At 40.3% G+C, this 17150-nt stretch overlaps 1 pseudogene across 1 annotated transcript; it reads left to right on the top strand.

Moving 5' to 3' along the window:
- The first annotated feature begins 139 nt into the window (after positions 1-139).
- Positions 140-16851, top strand: LOC143404747 (cysteine and histidine-rich domain-containing protein 1 pseudogene; annotated as a pseudogene). Its single transcript, XR_013091928.1, has 2 exons — positions 140-291; positions 15514-16851. The product of XR_013091928.1 is annotated as a cysteine and histidine-rich domain-containing protein 1 pseudogene (transcript).
- Positions 16852-17150: the final 299 nt, after the last annotated feature.

Here is a 17150-nt window from a genome sequence, read left to right on the forward strand (position 1 = left end):
GTCCGGGGCCACAGCCGGGCCCCTCACTCCGCAGCCACCGTTGTCGCCAGACCAGACGAGCGGAGCCCCGAGCGACCGCCCCTATCCGGCCAGCCCCGCCTCGCCGGAACCATCCACTCGCCTGGCGCCATGACACCTACTGAGGCGGAAGTGCGGAGGAGCCGCGGACTAGGACGACCGCGGAGTACTGATGGCGGTGGGAAAGGGTACACCTCCGTGGGGAGCCAGCTTGGACCGAGTGCGGGGGTCGCCCCCTCCGCACCACAGGCTCTGTGTGGTTTACAGCTGGCGGTAGGGGATCCAACTGTAAAATGTCATCCCAGCCAGTGTGACATCACCGTAGTTTAGAGTATACCCCAGAGATTGGGCAGCTCGCAGAGAGGCAGTGTCTACCCGGGAAACCCTCCTGGGGTGAGGAATTACCTCCGTTTAGGCTTTCGTGTTTCGTTACCTTGTAGAGACGCCCTAGCAGCACGACATCCATGTACTGGATGTGGAAGCCTTCAGGGACATCGGATGCCCTTTAGGGATCTGATTGCTACCTTGAGAATCTGTATTTGCATTAAGAAGTGAGATGAAATAGCTGTGCTCTAAACGCATCCTCTCAAAACGCGAATGAGCGAACGCCAATATCATAATTTTCTTGCCTCTACCAAAGGTAGTAAGGGTGTTCAGGAAACAATGTACTGGGCACAACGTTCTTGAGAAAGCGGGCACTGCTTGAAAACTCGCTTATCCTAATAGAAAGACAGTCTCCCAGCCTCAAGAGATTCTGGAGATGCACCTCCAGTTGTGTAAAATGCTCTGTGTGAAGTGGGGAATATTTTAGGGAAACTAATATAATTCATTTGCTGCATCCCACAAATGCTAGAGGAACCAATGATCTGAACCCTAGAAAGTGATAGGATAGTGTGGTGGCACAAGCTTGTAACCAGATACTCAGGACGCTTAGGCAGGAGGATTGCAAATTCAAATTCCAGGCCAGCCTGATCATTTTAGCGAGAATATGAAAGAGTCTGGACCCGCGGGTTGTGCACTTATGCAATCCCAACGACTGGGGAGGCTGAGGCAGGAGGATCCTAAGTTTCAGGCCAACCTCAGTAACTTAGTGAGACCTTCTGCAGTTTAGTGAGACACTGTCTAAAAATAAAATGACGGGAAAAACTGTCCAGAATCATGAATATTTGCATATACTCTTTGAGGAGGGAAACAGATGTGGCTGAAACAGGATTCTGCTATCCATTTCTATTTCTATCTCACTCATTATACATCCTAGATTTCCTTGAATCCCTATCTCCTCAAAAAAAGACAAAATTTTTGTAAAATGTTCTACGGTCCCTTTTAAGGGAAGTAATTTGGGTTTCTCCCCGGCTAAAGGACACTGGGAGCAGTTCCATTTTATTGGGAACAGGGAAGTTTATTTCCCTAGAGGACCAGGGTTAGCAAAAGTGTTCAATCCCACAGGGCAGTTTTATTTGCTTATTTTCACAGAAACTTCCTTCTTACTGTTTAGAGAACATAAAGTCCCCACATCGGGCTGACCCTGGAAACATGAAGAGTGAGGGAGGGTGCCTGCCTGGTAAACCAGGAAAAAGGGCAGAAACCTGAGGCTGGGGATGAACAGGTCCTGCTCCAAAAGCAAGCTTCAGGCATGCTATTTACCTTGCCTTGGTTCAACAGCTCTCATCTCCTACTCTCCCAAGTTATATCTCTTTCCTCTTTTCAAATATACCTCAAAATTTACCTTCAGGGGATCCTTTCCCAAATGACTCCCATGTTATCTTCATTCTGCATTGCCTGACAACTTAGATCATTTATTTATTTGTACCTTATTTACTTGTTGATCTCTATTTTCAACTGTTCTCAATCTGTCTCATTATGCAGGCAGTTTGTTTTCTTATTTATTTATTTATGTGTTTATGGTACTGGGGATTGAACACAGAGGCATTCTACCACTAAGGTGCATCCCCAGCCTTTATTTTTTTATTAAGATAGGGTCTTGCTAAGTTGCCCAGACTGGCCTAATATTTGCAATTCTCCTGTCTCATACAGGTGTGTGCCACTGGGACCCAGCAGATAAGAAGCATCTTAAAATCTAATACTTCTTTCTAATGTCATTCGTTCATTCATCCAGCAAACTGCTTGTATGTCTGCTCTATAGAGCCAGACACTTCCCTAGTAAGATGAATGGTCTTTTCCCTCAGGGAGCTTACAATCTAGTGAGGAAAAAAAATGAGTGAGAGTCAGAGAACATCATCAGAGAAGGTAATATTTGAATATGATATGGTTAAAAAAAAAACTTAACAGTTTAAAGCTAGAGTCATTTGTCCATTCAACACCTATATATAGGGCAACTTCTGTGTGCCAGACACTGCATTAGAAATTAAAGGTGCAAAGAAGAAAAGGCAAGTTCTATGCCCTGGAGAAGCTTATGGTTCTATGGAGAAGGGTGTGAAATTAGTAAGGTAGATTGAGTCCATTTTTGTTTGTTTTCTCCCTTTTTGAGGTGGCTGGAGATTGAACTCAGGACCTGTGCAATGTTAGGCATGTGCTCTACCAGAGCTACACCACCATCTCCTGTGTTGGTCTTTGAAAGGCAATGAAGAGCAATTAGAGGTTCAATCAGGCAGGTAATAGGAGAGAACTGATACTGGTAAGGGCAGCTGGCTGGAGAATTGCAGCCTAGTTAGAAAACAGGATGAGGGTTCAAACAAAGAACATGAAGATAATGGGCCAGAAATGTGAAATATTTCCTCCCAGACAAAGTCAGGGCAGCTGGAAAGGGAGATGAGGCTGTTAAAAGCTTTGATGCCACAAGATGGATATGATCCCTCCAGGGCTTAGAGCCTGGATTCAGTGTTGCAAGCAAGAAGTCACTTGTTCAGGAGCTGCAGTGCTTAAGGACAAATAAGAGAAGCTGACCAGAAGGCTGTACCTTTGGAGAAGCTAAATCCAAAAGGTTAGCCAATGCCAGGTGTGGTAGTGCATGCCTGTAATTCCAGCTACTCAGGAGCCTGAGGCAGGAAGATCACAAGTTTGAGGTAAGCCTGGGCAACTTATGGAGACGCTGTCTCACAGTCAAAAATAAAAAGGACTGGGGATGTAGTTCAGTGGTAAGTGCTCCCAGGTTCAGTCCCCAGTACCACAAAAATTTTTAAAAATCTAGGAGCAAACAATCCAAACAACTAGTAAGTCCAAAGTTTTAGGAAGAAAAAGAAAATTCAAGAAAAAGTCAACAAGTTGTAAAACTGGGAAATCCAGATGAGTGGGAAGGTCTGAAGTGAAGAATAGGAAGCAAAACCTGGGAAAATCCCCTGAGCCAAAAGGAAGGAAGTCTTAATGATTTTTTTTTAAGTCCAGATCCCAGATATAATTTCAAACATACAGAAAAGTTGAAAGAATAATTTTAAAAAAGCACCTATGCACCCTTTACCCAAATTCACTGATATCATCTCTCCCCTTTTCTTTATTATTTGTGTTCTTAGATTACATCTGTAGGTAGGTAGAATAAAGGTATAAAACACGTGCATATACACATACATTTTTTCTTTTGAAAGTAAATTGCATGCATCGTGCCCCCACTTGCCCCTCAATACTGGAATATCCTAAGTACATTCTCTTACATAAATATAATACATATAGTTATCAATTACAGGAAATTTAATATTGATATGATACTTTATCAATAACCCATATACTAATTTTTGTCAATTGACCCAATAACATCTCTCTTAGCACTTTTTCCCCCTCCAGCACAAGATCCAATTTAGAGTTATATATTGCATTTGATTGTCCTTTCTCTTTAGGTTCCTTTAATCTGGAATAGTCTTGTAACCTTTTTTGGTCTTTGATTTTTTTTTCTTTTTTTTGTAACAGAGATTGAACCCACTGAGCCACATCCCCAGCCCTTTTTTATTTAGAGACACGAGACACAGTCTCACTAAGTTGCTTAGGACCTTTCTAAATTGCTGAGGCTGGCTTTGAACTTGAAATCCTCCTGCCTCAGCCTCCCAAGCTGCTGGGATTACAGGCATGTACCACCAGAACAGACCTCCCCACTCCATAATGGAATGTTCCTTATTTTAGGTTTTTTTGTTTGTCTCATGTTTATTCATTATTAGATTCAAGTTATCCACTCTTGGTCTAGATACTACATAAGTGATATTGTGTCCTCAGAATTTCATACCCAAAGGGCGTGATGACTCTGTCCCTCACCTGGTCAAGATGCCTGATTTCTCTGAAATATATTTACTAATTTTTTCCTTGTAACTAATAAACAATATGTAAAGAGACACATTAGATCATTCATTATGCTTCTATGTTTATCATCTACTGATGATTCTTATCTATACCAGTCCTTCTTTATCTCTTATTTAGTTATTTGGTTGCCTATTTATTACTGACAGGGATGCATGAGTTACTATTTTTTCTATGGTTTGTAATTCATTATTCTCCTTAATTATTTTTGTGCTAGAATTTTTGAGATTTAGTGAATAGGTACCCTTTCAAGTTGGCTTCTATATCCCTCTTTTTTTTTTTTCTTTTTTTGTATGAGGATTGAACCCAAGGGAGCTTTACCATTGAGCCAGCCCTTTTTACCACCATCCCCAACCCTTTTTGAGATGGGGGTCTCACTAAGTTGCTTAGGGCCTTGCTAAGCTGGTGAGGCTGGCTGTGGTCCTCCACCTCAGTCTGATGAGTTGCTGGGATTACAGGTATGCACCACTATGTCTGGTTTTCTGTCTTTTTTAGCATTGCTGAATAATAGAAGTTCCAAGTTCATCTTTGACTTATCCTGGCTGAGCCATTTCTCTAAGGAGTCTTAGTCCTTTTTGTGGGAATTATATTAGAAAAGATCTGGGCATTAATCCCAGAATGACTTATTATATGCTTGTGGCCTTGGGTATGAATGCCAACCCTGAATGGACAGTGTCCTTACTTATCCTTTCCCTGAGTACAGCAAGACTGGAATTCCCAAGATTTTTCTTTCCATGACTCCTTTAGGGTATCTTTAGTAGAGAAAGCTTGAATAGGGGAATGAGGCAGATTTTCATTGCCTATTCCATGAATATTTAGTTAGCTGCTGTAGAAGTCAGCCCAGTCAGCCCGTCCCCCATATCTCTGTGGCTTAACCCAATTAAGTTTTACTGCTTGCTCACATCATCAGTTCATTGTGGGTGGTAAGAGTGAGACGTTTGTTTTGTCCTATGAAGTCATTCAGGATTCCAGGAAGTTCATCCAAATTGTTGTGGTTTCACTATTCCTTTTAGCCTTGGATTTCACCACTAGATTTTAAATCTCAGACCAGAAAAAAAAAGAGGGGGCGGGATATGGATGATTATGTAGAGTTTTTATAGGCCAGGCCTAGAGGTATCAAATACATAAATCTATTCTACATTCATTGGTAGGAACTCTGGAACATGAATATTGCTAAATGTAAGGAAGGGTTAGAAAATGTAATCTTAATCATATACACAGAAGGAAAATAGATTATAGTAAAATTAAGATAAACCACTTTCTGCCTCACCCAAAAGCCATTCCCTATATTACTTCTTTCTTATTAATCCCAGTTTTGTTCAGGTAGAAAGAAGATCCTTTGGTTCCAAGGAAGGCAAGTTCCTCCTCTCACTCAGGAAATAAATCACAATTAGTCTAAACCAATCCTGGTAATTCCATTTCTCTTTGAAACTGATAGGTCTAGGGACGGGTATGGGACTTAGTTCTGGATGATGAAATATGACAGGAAGTCTGCTGGGAGGCTCCTGAGGGGAAAATCTTTTTGTGTAAAGAAGATAGTATTTTGAGGGGAAAAAAAGTCTTTTGCTCCTGCTTCTATCTTATTTCTCAGATAAGCGCAGGAAGACAGGTAGCCTGGAGCTCCCAGAGCTATGTTATGACCACAAACACTACAACAAAAAGCAAAGGAGACAAAGAGCATGCTGAAGACAGAGGAGAGCATGGGAAAAGCAGGTCGTGGAGGAGGTGGTTCAGCTTCTGAATGAACTTGGAACTATCCACTTCTGAATTTTCTCTTCTTTTGTGTGGTACTGGAGATTGTACCCAGGGGCACTCTACCACAGAGCTACCCCCAGCCTCTTTTTATTTTTATTTTGTGACAGGATCTCACTAAATTGCTGAGCTGGCCTCAAACTTGCCATCCTCCTACCTCAGCCTCCCTGTTATACTTTAACCTCCTGTTACATAAGCCAAACATGCTTACCTGATACTGGAGAGAACAAGGAGATATTTTCTAAAAGAAGGAGCTATTCTGTGCTGTCCACAGGTTCTGAGAAGTAAAGGAAGATAAAGATAGAAGTGTCCTGCAGATCTGGCAATTAAATAGTCACTGCTAATTTTATAGCAACTTTAGTGGCATAGTGGGGGCAGAAGCAGCGTGGTTCCTCCATGAGATTATACATGGTATGAGTGACTGACAAGCTGGGAAGGAAGGTTTGGCCCACTTTGATGATAGAATTTATTATGGGTAATACCTTTATTAATACCTTTATCCAGCCTTCCACATCCAAGGAAGTTTCTTGGGTTTGAGCTGTCCACATTGGCTACATCTGGGAAGTCATTAGCAGAATTATTTTGACTTTCTCTCACTTCTCACAGAAATAAGCCAAGAAAAGTTCTGGCCCCTTACCGGATGTCATGAAGGACAAATCTAGCATAAGTTATGGGGATTAGAATAGAAAATTTTGGGGACTGAGTTCCAGCAGAAATGATAGCTTGATGGAACAGGAGTCTGAATGAAGGGCAAGCCTATATGATTCAAGTGGAAGATTCTAATACAAGCAGTTAAAGTGACAGTGGAGAATGGCAGCAGTTGCACAGCAATGCACTAAATGCTACTGAATTATACATCTTAAAATGCTTAATTGTATGTACCTCAATAAAAATGGAGACCAAGGGAGGTTTTCAGAATTTAGAATGTGTGTGCGATTTCATCCTTAATTTTCAAGAGCCAATCCTGAGACTTGTTTTGGGAAAGAGCAAATTCCTTAAATTTTCACAAAACCAATGTTTACTACTACTCAGACCCTCCTTCCCCCATAATTATTTCCAATGCCCCCTTTCTCCACATAAGCATCTTACTCTCACTTTTGTCAAGTACCAACCCTTTATCCAGCAAAACCAAGAGTCGGGACTTTTCCCCCCTTTCCCTTTCCCCCCTTTTCCTTGTTGTCATGTTGGCTCAGTTCTGTAGCTTCTTACCTTTCCTTAACCAACTCTACACACGCTCTTAGCATCTACACCCCATATGTCTTTCCCTATCATCAGTTCTAAGCAACATCAACAACCAAAATAAATTCTCTGGGAAGGCATAACAGGTATCCACAAAGGAGAGGGCAATGAATCAAGAACTTGAAATTTGATAATTGAAGATTATTTGTGTTAAATTACTTTATACTTCCTGCAGACTCAGAAATCAAAAAGGCCCCCATGAAGTGTTCCTTGTGCCGCATGACTCCTGACAGGTTGGTACTGATAGCTGTTCTGCTGAGTAACCTACTGAATGTTTATTCACAGTGCCCCAAACTTCAGAATTCAGTTAACTAGACCAGGCTCAATGGCCCTCGCCTGTAATCCCAGTGGATTGGGAGGCTGAGGCAGGAGGATGCAAGTTCAAAGCCAGCCTCAGCAACTCAACAATGCCCTAAGCAACTTAGCAAGACCCTGCCTCAAAATAAATTTTTTAAAAAGGTGTGGGCTGGGGATGTGGCTCAGTAGTTAAGCACCCTAGAGTTCAGACCTTGTTACAAAAAACAAAACAAACAACAACAAAACCCCACCCTGTCTCAAAATAAAAAAGAAAAAGTGCTGAGTTGCAATCCCCAATATTGAGCATGCACACACACGTACACACACACACACACACACACACACACACACACATTCCTAGAATCTTGGGAAATGTAACCTCTAATACCAAGGCTTGGGTTGATTCCACAGTCTGTAAAACACAATTTTTTTCTTTTAAAAACATAGTTATTGGGCTGGGGATGTGGCTCAAGCGGTAGCGCGCTCGCCTGGCATGCGTGCAGCCTGGGTTTGATCCTCAGCACCACATACAAAGATTAAAAAAAAAACATAGTTATTAAACGTATCTCTTATAGAAAATAGTGTTCATTAATAAAATATTCCAGTTATTTATTTATATTAAAAATTAGCTCACTTGTTTTTTTCTTCATTTCTTCCATATGTGTATTTATATACTACTTGTGTATGTGTATGTATATTTTGTGGGCATATATGTATATTTTTTAACTATGATATATGTGTATAATATATGTACATATATATGTAGCTATATATGTAGATCCATATATGTACACTTTTCCTTTGTGAAAGAAAAGATATTGCCCTGTATTTGCTTATACTACAAAAGAGGTGAGTCTAAAACATTCATTTCAAACCCAATATCAAGCCCCTTTCCTCCCAAACTCCAATTTAGTTCACCACTATCTCTCATTGCTGCAAGAACTTCCTGACATTCTGCTTTCATTCTTTCCCCATTTTCCATCTGTTGTTTTTAAAAATATACATCAGATCATATCACTCCTCTGCGTTAAAGCACTCCAACAGCTTCTTGTTGCACTTAGAATGAAATCCAAACTTTGTGTACATGGGTGCAGGTACGTGTGTATATGTGTGCATGTGAGTGAGGTTAGTGTATGTGGTAGAAGAGAATGAACCCAGTGGCACTTTACCACTAAGCTACATCCCAGCTCTTTTTAGTTTTTATTTTTGAGACAGGGTCTTTGTAAATTGCCGAGGCTGGTCTCAAACTTGCAGTCCTCCTGCCTCAGCCTGCTGAGTCACTGGAATTCCAGGTGTTTGCCACCATGCCTGCTGGCCCAAACTTCTTTACTTAATCTATCAGTCACTTCTGATCCGCGACTCCTGCTTCCTCTGTGAGCTCATCTCTTCTTCCTATGTCCCTCTGACACACACTTTTCTTGAGGATTCTTAGGCACAAAACTTACTCCCATCCCAGGGTCTTTGTGCTGATGCTATCTGTGCTCTGTACATCTAGGCATCTCCTTTTTTTTTTTTTTTTTTTTTTAAGTTAAAAAAAAAATTGGCGGGGGGGGGGTACTGGGGATTGAACTCAGAGGCACTCAACCACTGAGCCACACCCCAGCCCTATTTTGTATTTTATTTAGCGACAGGGTCTCACTGAGTTGTTTAGCACCTTGCTTTTGCTGAGGCTGGTTTTGAACTCACAATCCTCCTGTCTCAGCCTGCCAAGCTGCTGAGATTACAGGTGTGCACCACCATGCCTGGCTTAAAATTTTTTTTTATTTTTTCTAATTAGTTATATATGACAGTAGAACGAATTCCGATTCACTGTACACAGATGGAACACAACTTTTCATTTCTCTAGTTGCACATGATGTTGAGTAAAATCATACATGTACCTAGGGTAATGATGTCCATCTCATTCCACAATCTTTCCCACTCCCCCTCCCCTCCCCACACTCCCCTTTGCCCTAGCCAAAGTTCTTCCATTCTTCCCACGCCCCCCACTTCCCATTATGGATCAGCATCCACTTACCAGAGAAAACATTTGGCCTTTTGTTTGGGGAGATTGGCTTACTTTGCTTAGCTTGATATTCTCCAACTCCATCCATTTTCCTGCAAATGCCTTAATTTTATTCTCTTTTAATGCTGAGTAATATTCCATTGTATATATATATATATATATATATATATATATATATATATATATATATATATACCAGTTTCTTTATTCATTCATCTATTGAAGGGCTTCTAAGTTGGTTCCACAGTTATTATGAATTGAGCTGCTATAAACATTGATGTGGCTGCATCACTGTAGCATGCTGATGTTAAGTCCTTTGGGTATAGATTAAGGAGTGGGATAGCTGAGTCAACTGATGGTTTCATTCCACGTTTCTAAGGAATCTCCAGACTGATTTCCAGAGTAGTTGCACCAATTTGCAGTCCCACCAGAGATGTATCAGTATACCTTTTCACCCACATCCTCACCAACATTTACTGTTGTTTGTATTCTTGATAATTGCCATTCTGAGTGGGGTGAGATGAAATCTTAGTTTTTTTATGAAAAAAAATTTTTTTGGTTGTTGATGCACCTTTATTGTATTTATTTATATGTGGTGCTGAGAATTGAACCCAGTGCCTCACAGATGCTAGGTAAGCACTCTCACTGAGCCACAATCCCTGCTCCCCTTAGAGTAGTTTTGATTTGCATTTCTCTAATTACTAGAGATGTTGAACATTTTTTTATATATTTGTTGATCGACTGAATATCTTCTTCTGAGAAGTTCTGTTCAGTTCTTTACCCCATTTGTTTTTGTTGTTGTTGTTGTTGTTGTTGTTTGTTTTGTTTTGTTTTGTTTTTTTTTTGGTGTTAGGTCTTTTGAGTTCTTTATATATCCTGGGATTAGTGCTCTCTCTGAGGTACATATAGAAAAGATTTTCTCCCACTCTGTAGGCTCTCTCTTCACATTATGGTTTCCTTTGCTGAAAAGAAACTTTTTAGTTTGAATCCATCCCATTTATTGATTCTTGATTTCTTATGCTGTAGGAGTCTTGTTAAGGAAGTCAGGACCTAATCCAACATGATGAAGATTTGGGCTACTTTTTCTTCTAATAGGTACAAGGTCTCTGACCTAATTCCTAGGTCCTTGATCCATTTTGAGTTGAGTTTTTGTGCAGGGTGAGAGATAGGGATTTAATTTCATTTTGCTGCATATGGATTTCCAGTTCTCCCAGCACTATTTGTCGAAAAGGTTCTATCTTTTCTCTAATGTATGTTTTTGGCACATTTGTCTGGTATGAGATAACTGTATTTATATGGGTTTGTCTCTGTTTCTTCTATTCTATGCCACTGGTCTACATGTCTATTTTGGTGCCAATACCATGCCATTTTTGTTACTGTGGCTGTGTAGTATAGTTTAAAGTCTGGTACTATGATGTCTCCTGCTTTGCTCTTCTTGGTAAGGATTGCTTTGGCTATTCTGGGTCTCTTATTATTCCAAATGAATTTCATTAATCCTTTTTCTATTTCTATGAGAAATGTTGTTGGGATTTTAATTGGAATTGCATTAAATCTGTATAATGCTTTTGGTAGTATAGACATTTTCACAGTATTAATTCTTCGTAACCAAGAACATGGGAGATCTTTCCATCTTCTAAGGTCTTCTTCAATTTCTTTTTTTAGTGTTCTGTAGTTTTCATTGTAGAGGTCTTTCACCTCTTTTGTTAGATTGATTCCCAAGGGTTTTTTTTTTTTTTTTTTTGAGGCTATTGTGAATGGGGCAGTTTTCCTAATTTCTCTTTCAGAGGGTTCATCACTGATGTATAGAAATGCATTTGATTTATGGGTATTAATTTTATATCTTGCTACTTTGCTGAATTCATTTATTAATGAAGTTTTCTGGTAGAATTTTTGAGATCCTCTAAATATAGAATCATGTCATACTGGAGATTTAACCTAAGGGCTCATAACCACTGAGCCACATCCCTAGCCCTTTTTATTTTTTATTTTGAGACAGGGTCTCACTAAGTTGCTTGAGGCCTCATTAAATTGTTGAGGCTGACTTTGAACTCAAGATCCTCTTGCCTTAGCCTCCTAAATCACTGGGATTAGAGGCGTGTGCCACCACACCCAGCTAGCCAGCTCCTTTTTATCACCCAGGTCTGATCTTAATTGTCAGTCCCACAGAGACGCCTTCCTTGACCACATCTAGAGTGCTCCACTCCACCATTAGCTAATTGCATATTCTTTACCCTATCACTCTCTGATCTTTCTTTATGTATACCGCCCTTCTCTCCTTTAGAATTCCATGTAGAGAGGACTTTATATCCCCAATGTCTAGAATAGTGCCTGAGACAACATAGATGGTCAATAAATACTTGTTTAATGAACAAACGAATGAATGGATTTATCTACTCTAAGTTTTCTCACAGGATGGTTGCAAGATATAGAGACATATAAATTGTCAAACTGAGCATTCAGTAGTTGTCAGCTCACAGGGCTAAGAATTCTGTTTTATTCCCTGCTTTAGAGAAACATTATTGATGGAAGATTACCTAAAGAATGTTCAACCATCCATTATTCTAGATTCATTCATTTATTAATTCAACAAAAGTTTATTAAGAAACTGCTGTGGCCAGGCATGGTAGCACATGCCTGTAATCCCAGCAACTTGGGAGGCTGAGGCAGGAGAATCACAAATTTAAAGCCAGCCTCAGCAACTTAGTGAGGCCCTAAGCAACTTAGTGAGAACCTGTCTCAAAATTAAAAAAATAAAAAGTTGGGGTTGGAGATGTGGCTCAATAGTTAAGGACCCCTGGGATGCAATCTCTGGTACCACCCCCTCCCCCGCAAAAAAAGGAACTTACTATGTGTCCTAGACACTAGTGACGCAGCAGTGAACAAAACAGACCAAAACCAAACAAAAAATCCTGGGTTTTACATTCTAGTAGAATAAGAAACACAGTAAATTAAATAAGCAAATGATATAGTGTAACAAAAATATAAGTGTTTTATGGAAAAACAAAACACACACACAAAAATGGGGGCTAGGGAATTTCAGGTAATGTGGTTGCAATTTTAGTTAAGGTAATCAAGAAAAGGCTTGCTGGACAAAAACTCGAAGGAGATGAGGGAGCCATGTGGGCATCTGGGTTGAAAACACTTTATGGAGAGGGGCTGGGGATATGGCTCAAGCAGTAGCGCACTCGCCTGGCATGCATGCAGCCCGGGTTCGATCCTCAGCACCACATACAAACAAAGATGTTGTGTCCGCCAAAAAATAAATAAAAATTCTCTCTCTCTCAAAAAAAAAGAAAAGAAAAGAAAACACTTTATGAAGAGAATAAATGAAGCTGAGAGCGCTCACCTAGCACAGCGCAGTGGGGGGAACAGAAGTAAAGGGTGAGGGAAGTCGACAAGGCAGGAAATCATGACGGGGATGCAGACCACCATAGGAAACTTTGTTTTTTTTTGAGCTGGATTTCAACAGAGAAGTAGCATGATCTAATTCATATCATCCTTCCTTTGGGGACTGGACTATATACTTGGGGAGTAGAGAGGGGCAAGACTAGAAACAGAACACTCAGTAGCTCGGAGGAAAAAATATGTTGCTTGAACAAGGGTGGTAGAGAGAAAGATGGTGAAAAGCAGTAAGATTTGAGGCATATCTCAAGGTGCAGTCAACATGATATACTGAAAGTAGTAGTTTGGATGGAAGGGGAAAGAAAAGAGAAAGGGAGAATAGGAAATGGAGACCACTAGAGAAACATAATAGGACTCCTTGGCAGTAGGAAAGGCCATTTTGATATGAGATCGTGAATTTTAAATGAAATCAGTAGGCCTGGTTGAGTGGTTTTTCCAACAACATCTAATCTAGCTGCTCCATTGCAAAGAGTAGATCGATAGTATGATCTATCCGGAATTGAAATTGGATCATGGGATATATATACTGGTGGATCATGGGATACAGTCAAGTCCAGATTCAAAGGGAGACTGGGAGAGGACTTATGAACAGTAGAACATTGGCCAAGCAGGTACTTGAGCAAATAAGCTGGGCAAAAAGAAGGTTCAAAATTGAAATTTCAATGTAATACAATTTCTGGTAATGACAGAGTGGTAAACTAGAGGGAGAATAAAGTCTTTGGAGATGGGGGAGGTTAAGAAAATTGAAGCACTGAAGTCATGGAATGATCAGAGTAAAGCAAGAGAAGGCTGTGAATCAGTGACTTAAGTGTGATGCTGAGTAGGTTTAACTAAAATTCTACCAAGGCAAGACCAAGAACAAGTGGCAGATCAGGGACCCAGAGTCTAAAGAGTTGTGCAGAACAGAGCAGCCTGAGCTGAACATTTCAGAATACTGTGCACAAATGAAGGGCCAGCAGTGTGCTTGATCTGGTTTCTCAATTCTTCTCCCACATCATCTCTATAAACCATCAACTTTGAATTGATTCTAGAATTCTCCTTTTCAACTCCTACAGAAAGAATGCAGAATCATCAGAGAAACAAACCGTGTAACTGGTATGGTCACAGATTTCAGCCTCTGGTATCTTTAAAGCTGCTTCTCATTTCCTTATGACCTTGATCCACCCCCTTCTCCCATGTACCTCAGTGTTTACTCTAAACTGTTATGACTCAAATTCTTACAACATATGAAGCCTTAAAAGATGTCTTTCAGCATTAGGAGTACCAAGCAGTGATATCCTGAGGCAACTTTCCCCCACCATCAATCCCAGAAATGGTAGAATTAATCCTTCTACACCTTGAAGCCCGGTTTAAACTCCAGTTACTCTAAGTCCAAGTCTTTAAGATCTAATCTTCACACTTCCCAACCCCTCTTTCACTGAGATCTCAGATCTCTAGCTCTGTGATCAACAAATTCCCCTGTGGCTTCAATATCTTTTCTGAAGGCCTTCCTTTTTTCTTGCCTGAATGAAAGACTGTCTCTCCTTTGAGCACACTTTACTACTCAGCTATATCCCCAAACCTTTTTTTTTTGCGGGGGGTGGGGTGGGGGTGATGGTGGTACTGGGGATTGAATTCAGAGGAACTTGCCCACTGAGTCACATTGCCAGCCCTATTTTCTTTTTCTTTTTGTTTTTTTTATTTAGAGACAGGGTCTCAGTGAGTTGCTTAGTGCCTTGCCATTGCTGAGTCTGGCTTTGAACTTGTGATTCTCCTGCATCACCTCCCAAACCGCTGGGATTACAGGTGTGCACTACTGTACCCAGCCCCCACAACTTTTTATTTTTTATTTTGAAAAAAGGTCTCACTGAGTTGCTGAGGTTTGGGCTCTGGGTGTAGTTCAGTGGGGTGTAGTGAAAAAAAAAAAAAAGGGGAAAAGAAGATGAAAAAATAAAATGCTAAATTGCTGAGGGTAGCCTCAAATTTGTGACCCTTCTGCCTCATCTGCTTTAGCTTCCTGCGTTTATGGGATTACACACTTGTCACTGTACCTGGCCCTTCTGATTGGACTGGGCTCCAGGGACCTCCTTACCAAGGAAGTACCTTGATTAGCAAATCCCTCATTGGATTTTTGAGTCTGAAAGGTAGGATTAGCTAGTGGCATTATATAGAGCATGCACTGGGAATATCAGCCATGACTACCACTAAAATTGAAGATATAGCAGAGAGAATAAGGCAACATTTTAAAAAAACGCATAGAATAATTTTGTGCTGCTTTGGTCCTTTGTCTCATGTCATTCTCTTCCAAATCCTATGAGGTAGGCATTATTAATTCCTATAAATGAGAAAAATTAAGTGCCAAAAAGCTAAATTATTATATACACAGCTAATAAGTCATGGGATCACTATTCGCAGCACAACTCGTCTAACTTGAAAATCCATGCCTTTTCCACTGTGGCATACTATTTTGCAGATCTGGGAGATAAGACTAGGGACAGGTTGGGCCTCAAGACTCATGAACCTAAAATGTTCTGCTAGAGGTCAGCGCTTGCTACAGCTGAGTCTGTTGCACTGTCTTGCAGTTCCCGGTGTTTGGTCCTTGCCTGTAACGGTGGGAGGAGAATATGGCCCTGCTATGCTATAATCCGGGCTGCGGCCAGCGCTTCGACCCCGAGAACAATTCGGATGATGCTTGCATATATCACCCAGGTGTTCCAGTCTTTCATGATGCATTAAAGGGTTGGTCTTGCTGTAAGAGAAGAACAACTGATTTTCTGATTTCTTAAGCATTGTGGGCTGTACAAAAGGTAGACATAATAGTGAGAAGCCACCTGAGCCGGTCAAGCCTGAAGTCAAGACTACTGAAAAGAAAGAACTATCTGAATTGAAACCCAAATTTCAGGAGCACATAATTCAAGCCTCTAAACCTAGTAGAAGCAATAAAAAGGCCAAGCCCAGATGAACCCATGACAAATTTGGAATTAAAAATATCTGCCTCCCTAAAACAAGCACTTGATAAACTATCATCTGGGAATGAAGAAGATAAGAAAGAAGATGACAGTGATGAAATTAAGATTGGGACCTCATATAAAAATGGAGGGTGTTCAAAGACATATCAGGGTCTACAGAGTCTAGAAGAAGTTTGTGTATATCATTCTGAAGTACCTATTTTCCATGAGGGGATGAAATATTGGAACTGTTGTAGAAGGAAAACCTCTGATTTTAATACGTTCTTAGCCCAAGAAGGCTGTACAACAGGGAAACACGTGTGGATTAAAAAGGATGCTGGGAAAAAAGTTGTTCCATGTAGACATGACTGGCATCAGACTGGGGGTGAAGTCACCATTTCAGTATATGCTAAAAATTCACTTCCAGAACTTAGTCGAGTAGAAGCTAATAGTACATTGTTAAATGCACACATCATATTTGAAGGAGAGAAGGAATTTCATCAAAATGTCAAATTGTGGGGTGTGATTAATGTAAAATGAAGCTATGTAACTATGACTGCAACAAAGATTGAGATCACCATGAGAAAAGCTGAACCTATGCAGTGGGCAAGCCTTGAACTACCTACAACCAAAAAGCAGGAAAAACAAAAAGAAGATATTACAGATTGAGGTCGGGGGAGGGCTGTTGCCTATTTCAGAATTCTGAATGTGTGGTGAAGTGGTGGCTTGCTGCTGTAACTTTTTGTTGTTGAATCAGGCATTTCAGGGTCATATTAGGTTTTTGTTTTTAAAAGCCAAAGTCAATTTATCTTTTTGTGTTGCCATATTTTGTGTTCCATAAGCTAGATTATTCATATCTTCTCATTGGTAGAACCATAGTTATGTCCCTTACTTGAAGAAGCTGGAAAATAGCTCGAGTGTAATTGCAGTATTTCTTAGGTATTATCATTATATTAAAGAAATAATAAGGGACATTTGTTTTTTTATACTTCTGTTATCCCATAATTATTAAAGCAAGATGAAAATGTCAACTTTTTTTTTTTAATTTTTTTTTTTTTTAATATTTATTTTTTAGTTCTCGGCGGACACAACATCTTTGTTGGTATGTGGTGCTGAGGATCGAACCCGGGCCGCCCGCATGCCAGGCGAGCGCGCTACCGCTTGAGCCACATCCCCAGCCCAAAAAATGTCAACTTTTTAATCAGTTTTTTTTTTCCCTCTTTGTGGACCTTTTGTTCCTATAATACTTGAAAATCTTCAAGAAAGAAATG

The sequence above is a fragment of the Callospermophilus lateralis genome, chromosome 7 (assembly GCF_048772815.1).
Source record: "Callospermophilus lateralis isolate mCalLat2 chromosome 7, mCalLat2.hap1, whole genome shotgun sequence".
NCBI classification, from domain to species: Eukaryota; Metazoa; Chordata; class Mammalia; order Rodentia; family Sciuridae; genus Callospermophilus; species Callospermophilus lateralis.